The sequence below is a fragment of the Strix aluco genome, chromosome 1 (assembly GCF_031877795.1).
Source record: "Strix aluco isolate bStrAlu1 chromosome 1, bStrAlu1.hap1, whole genome shotgun sequence".
Lineage (NCBI taxonomy): Eukaryota > Metazoa > Chordata > Aves > Strigiformes > Strigidae > Strix > Strix aluco.
In genome coordinates this window covers 102,895,146-102,901,416 of record NC_133931.1, presented here as the reverse complement: position 1 = coordinate 102,901,416, position 6,271 = coordinate 102,895,146, and the positions used below count along the sequence as shown (strand labels likewise).

Here is a 6,271-nt window from a genome sequence, read left to right as displayed (position 1 = left end):
CTTCAGTGCTTTGTTTAGTTTGGTTGCAGGTGTTGATTAGTGCCTTATTCTCTCTCTCCCTCAAACACAAACACACGGTGAACACCCAAAAGATTTTATACCGCTCTTCAAAAAATGCAGACAAAAGTAACAGCTGTAGCGGACTGGAGTTGATTCATTGCAGGCAGCAAATGATTTCGGAAGTACCTTCCGAATTAGCGTGCACGTGGACCAGCAAGGACGAAGGGAACTGAAGGAGCAGAATGGTCGCCCGCAGAAATGGGGAACATCTTGTTGATTTGAGTGTAGCCGACCCCTCTGACGTGGGCAGATTCTCTGTAATGTCCTGCCAGGTGACCAAGCTACGAGCTACTGGGGAGCGTCTGGTCTCAAGTTAGGCTGTACAGTAAGAATGGTGTAGAGAATATTGTGCAAGTTCGAAACAGGAATGAAGGAAAAAACCACACTGCAGTTTGTGTTTGCTGGGCTAAATAGGGTCTCCTGTAATGGTCTGTCGCTTTATGGTTTTTGGTTTGTTTTGTTCGACTTATGTGTTGCCTTATCTATTTTATCTTGGTAGACTGTACAGACGGGCTTCGACTAGGGTCGGATGATGCTGGATGTAGGGCTCGCTGGTGATGCTGAGGGCCAAAAACCCACGCGTAGGATCACGCAGTTAAAGACGGAGTTCCAGCGCCTGCGTGCACTTTGGGCTGGCAAGTGTTCTTGCACGCCTTCTAATGCTGTGCCTGTATTTGGTGGTTCTGCACGGCTGTAGGTCAGGAATCCTTTTCCTGGCTCAGTTTGGAGCCTTCCCTTTTTGGAGAGATGCTGTTGCAGGCAAGCTTTCCCTTCCCCCGCAGCAGAAGGGTGCTACAAAGAAGATGGAGACCCTTTTGACAAGGACTCCCATGGAAAAGACAAGGGGTAACGGGTACAAGATTCCAACTGGACACAAGAGGAACATTTGTCACAATCAGCCACTGGAATAATCTCCCCAGGGAGGTGGTTGATTTCCCAACATTGGATATGTTTAAGATTCAGCTGGAGTGGGTGCTGGGCCAGCTTGTCTAGACCATGCTCTTGCCAGCAGGATTGGTGAAGCCTGAGGTCCCTTCCAACCTGGGATCCTCTGATTCTGTGATTACATCTCTGCCCTGGCCACAGCCAAGCACTTGCCTGGGGGGTCCGGCAGGGCAATGGCATCTGCTGATTTCAGAGGTTGTATTTCACTTCGGGAACAGAAAGTCCGAGCATTTGGAGTTACCGGGGAACTAACCGCATTTTGAAGCAAGCCAGTAGCCCTGTGATGCCAGCAGCTGTTCGTCCTTTGAGAGGTACCTGCGCTTCTGGAGGCAGGACTGCCTTTCCCGGCAGAGGACATCTGGAGGCTGCCCCGCCACAAAGCAGGCAATGGCTCTACAAGTTGAAATACCCATTTTATTTAATGCTGCAGCATTAGGCAAGCGCCGCACTTTTGACAAGCCCGTGGTTTTTTGGTTCAAAGCCAACTGTGTTTTGGAAGCAAAAGGGCTTCCACAAGCCCTGCCTGCCACAGCCCTCTTGTGAGTCAATGGGCAAAAAGCAAAAAAGAACCAGAAAAAAGCCATCCCCCAAACCAGCTGTGAAATGCAGCCCCTAAACCCCTTCTTCTGCCTTACGACGGACTTCCTGGAGGGGCAGATGGACCCCCCAGGGCTGCCGGGCCGGGCGCGCAGCGCCTCTACCGCCCACAGACCAAGGTGGCGCGGCCCGCCGGGGGAAAAGGCGACCGAGCGAGTTTTCCTTTTCAGTGGCTCCCTGGGCATGCCCGACACGCGCGACCCCCGGGAGACACGAGTGTCGCGACCCCCGCTCCCTCCCGGCACGTCGGGGAAAACGAGGGGCGGGCCCGGGGGGCACCGGCAGCGGGCGCGGCTGGGAGGGGTGCCAGAGCTGGGGGGGGAGGAGCGGCGGCTCTGCCATCCGCTCGTCGGGGCTGCCGGGCCGGCCCCTCGCCGCTGCGGGAGTCGGGAGCGACTGGTCAGGTCTGGAGCCAAGATGGCGGCTGGCGCCAGCACTGTCCCCTCTCAGCAGTTGCCGCGCTCGGGGCCCGTCGTTGCTACGCCGCTCCCGCGCTCTCCCGGTGTCCGGGCGGAGGTGGGGATCCCGCCCTGTGGCCGGCGGGAGGAAGGGGCCGTCGGCAGCACCTCTGGGTGACGGGAGGGGCGCCGCCGCTTGGCAGGAGGTTTGAACGGGGTCGTGAGGTTGGAAGGCGCGCGGCGGGCGGGCGCTTGGCGTCGGGGTTGGGTGTGTGGGAGGGGTGGTGGTGGTGGTGGTGGTGGTGGTGGGGTGTCTGTCTGTCTGTCTGTGTTTTTAATTTCTCTTTCCTTATTTCTGTGGGGTTTTAGCAGTGTCAGCGGCAGTGACTTTGTTGTCATCACAACATCAGGGGGGTTGTTCTCAAAAACGTCTGTTCTCCACAAGAATCTCTTGTACCGCTCAAGCTTTTCGTTTTAATTTGCCCAACTTGTGGACAAATGCACAGGCTCAGGCGTTCATCTTGGGGTGAAGAGGGATAAGGAAATTGTTGGAACGCTTCAGGATGAGCTGGTCAGTAGCCTTTGATGGGAATGTTTCAGGCCGTTCACTTTGTGCTTCGGCTCGATTCCTTTATTGCTTGCGAGAGGTTTGAGTTCACTGGATAGAACCATTCTGTGTGGATTAACAGTGTTATTGTGGTCTCTTATCTTACAGATGAAATCACACTTGGGTATAAAGTGAAAATACCTTGAAATATGTTGACTTTAAAATTCTGGGCTTTATTTTCCTTGAAACTGGGTTTTCGGATACAGTGTTAGAAGATGTTACAGAATTGTAAGTGTTATTTCTGCCTCTTGTTGCTCTTCAGTGTTTGGTTTCCTGGTGCAGAATGTTGCGTAAGATCTATGAACTAAGTGGTTTTATTTTTTGGAATACTTGCCAGCTAAATATCATATTTTTATATATAATATTATATTTATATGTATATATGTATTATTTATATTAATATAAATCTTGGACTTCAGCCTTGAGGGTGATCTCTTCTGGACAGCCATGTCATAGGGTAGTTCTTGCATGATTTGTAATACTTGTAACCGGTTCCTAATTTGTAGCCTTAATTTTGCATAGGTTCTGTGTTGAACTTTCCAGTAGTTTGTTTGCTTTCACATTTCCTGAAGGCCTAGGCAAAGATTTAAAAAGCTAGCAGCCTGAAGGATGGATATGTGTTACTTTGTTATGCCATGTTGCTCTTTGAAACTTGTTTTGAGTATCGGTGGTATTCAAGAAATTGTCCAGATTTAGAGGGTGAATCTGTATTTTTAGGTACCAAGCAGAAAAGTACAGTTGATCTTTTTAGTTGCCAGGTAGCTTTCTTTACGCGGGTGGTCAGTTGATCAAGCTTACACTGAAGTGTGGCTGATTTATTGGTTAGTTCCAACAAATACCATCTTAATGCAGAGATTTCTATTAGTTCTGTAATCAAAACTGTAATCACTGTCCCTGGTCATGTGTTCGTCCTTACTTTGTCCAATGCTGCTTCAGTGAGATTACACCCAAGGGCAGAAGAATCACAAAACTGGACCAGATTTTAAATTTCCATTTTAAATGGAAATAACAATGGTAAGTCGTCGTTGTTAAAGGGCTGCGTGCATTTATTTTCTGTGCCTCTAAATTGGTCAGTGTTTGCATTCAGCTGCCTCGAGCAGAGCTTTCCAGACAGTTTCGTTACAGAAGCTACTTTCAAGTAGCTTGCGGAGGATATGTGTGTATGAATGGTGCTGGAAAAGTGATCTTACTGCCTTACTCGGTGTAATTGACAGTAAATGTGAAGAGATCACAGCCCGAATTTTATTTTGATGAGTGTGTTTCTGATCTTCAGGTGTGAAGGGAATCGCTGATGTTGCTGCCCACTCTGGAGGCTGGTTCGTACAGTGGCTTGTAACTCCTGCGTGTTTGCCTGAGTAAGAGTGTAGGGTGGGATCTATCTGCGTTTCATCCGTTATCTTCTGTGTAAATGTGTTTGCAGCAGTTTGGATGCCTACAAACTCTTGAGTCATTTGGTGATTGCAATGCCATGTGATGCCCAGGGAGCTGTATCTTTATGTGCTCTGCAAAAAAATCTGGAGGTCTGTTGGATGATACCAAATTAGAAGCACGATGATTTTCAGTTTATCATGTGCTGATAAGGAGGAATTAAATATTGTAATTCTGCAATTGCTGAACTCTGCAGTTTCCTAAATATCTCCGAAGCAGACCCTCAGTAGTTTTTCGCTTGCCTGCATAGATGGCTACAAAATCTGGACTTCCTACGTGAGGACGTTCCTCATTTTGTGTGAGAAGACAATGACGGACTTGAGTCGAAGTCGGCTCTGTGGGAATGGGGAATAATCTCCCTTTTGCTGTCTCACCTGCCTTGCGCCTTCTTCCTGTGTGTCTGAGCAAGTGCCCTCTTGACTGAATTTCAAAGCCTTTTTCTGCTCTGGTTATTCCTCATCCTGAAAGGGCAGCGCATGTTCTGACTTCTTACACAAGGTAAAATCACAACCGTGCAGTTCAGCTGGTGGTGTGCTGCCCTGGAAGCAGAAGCCTGCGATTCTTTGAGGGCGGGTTTTCATCAAGACACAGAGATGTTTCTGTATTAGGTCTTGTGTCTCTTTTGGGGACACATCTTCCCACCACAGGAAGACTACGCTTTAGACTTTTTCTTACTCAGTCCCAAAAGCAGCGAAGCTCTTTGTCTTTAGAAGTGCTCAGCTAATTATTTAGAATACAGAAAAAGGGATGGTTAAAATGTTAAGAACAAAGATATAAATGTCTAAAAAAAGAATATATATATAAGTAAAAGGAGTGGTTATCCTCTGTTTTTCCCTTACTTGTGTTTTTGCCTTTGTATTTCTTTTCCTATTGTTCAGTTCGTTACTTGCTTCACAGGAGAATTCTATGCTGACTTATTCCCTGCTCCTTGTCGAAGGATTCAGGCTCTTTATTAGTTTTTGGGCTCTGCTGGCAATAGAGGTTGGAAAGAGGAAACCAGCTTCCCAGTATGGAGACAGTCTGGGGAAGAATGAGCAATTGGAGAAATCCTTCATGAAACGAAGCATGTTCTTTGTCCTTTTGAAAAGGAGCTGGAGTGTTTCTAGACAGAATCATCTCCTTGAAGTGAATAACAAAGACAAAAACCACAACGTGTGTCATCTGGGATCTCCTTTCTGGTTTGTTAAATGCTCTTTGTATTGTGGAGATTTTTTTTTTTTTTTTTTTTTGGCATGTGCTTCTCTGGCATTAACTGTTCTCCTCTGTTGGGAGAGGCAGATAATATTGAATCTAAAACCCACTTTTGTGGTCTACCATGAAGTCTCCATCTGCTAAAATGCTGTAACGCAAGAACTGACACATATGGCTTTGTAGAACTTGAATCTATGGCACTGACACAAAATTGTCATATTCTTTCATAGCTGGTTCCTGGAGGAGAAGGACCTGAAGTATAAATTGATACAGTTGTCATCTATGAAGATGTGGTTTTTATATTTTTATACATATATATATATATATAATCTAAACAGAGATTTTGGAGGTATGGTTGTGGGTAGATTTTGGTGGGGGTTGTTTGGTTGTTGGGTTTTTTTTGTTGTTTCCACACAGTTGACACTTGATAAAAGACAAAGATTTCCTCTTCAGGAAAGGTGCCTTGTTAACAATAATGCTGACTTTGTAAGTTGAAATCCTGACTTTCTTGTAAGGACGCACTAATCTGTTCTGATTAAAAGGTTTTCTTTTGCTACTTGTTGGGTTCTGTTCTGTAAGTGCACAAGTTTGACAGGTAGTTTTATAACTGGCTGATGGAATGGAAAAAGAAGAGTTCTGTTTCAGTTGCTGTCAGTCTTTTGTTTTTCTCCACCTGTTGCATTTTGTTGGTGACCCGCGTCTGTACCAAAGAGCAGTCGTGAGCCACGAGATTGCTGTTCTTTGGAGCAGAGGCAGGTACTAAGCTGGGTCACTTGTTCCAACCTGGCTGCAGGCGGTGTCGCCAGAAGCTGTAGAATTCTGAAAGCTCTTTCAAGTGGGTGCATCTGTTTGATGCTCCATAGCCTTTGGCTCTGCTGGCCTTGAGGTTCGGCTCTCTCGGACTTCTTTTGCTTGGTCGAGATACTGTCTTAGAGTAAAGGCACTGTAATGGTATTTGGCAAGCGAGGACAGACAGGCCTGACCTAGTTCATGTTCAGAGGGTTGGAAAACAAAAAGGCTGGTGTTAAAACTTCTCATTCTGGTC

The 6,271-nt window shown here is 46.8% G+C and overlaps 1 long non-coding RNA gene across 1 annotated transcript; it reads left to right on the top strand.

Annotated features, from left to right (window-relative positions):
• Positions 1–2,804: 2,804 nt before the first annotated feature.
• LOC141933645 (uncharacterized) lies at positions 2,805–5,782 on the top strand. Its single transcript, XR_012626168.1, has 2 exons — positions 2,805–2,835; positions 3,881–5,782. It is a non-coding gene; the product is annotated as an uncharacterized LOC141933645 (long non-coding RNA).
• The last annotated feature ends 489 nt before the right edge of the window (positions 5,783–6,271 follow it).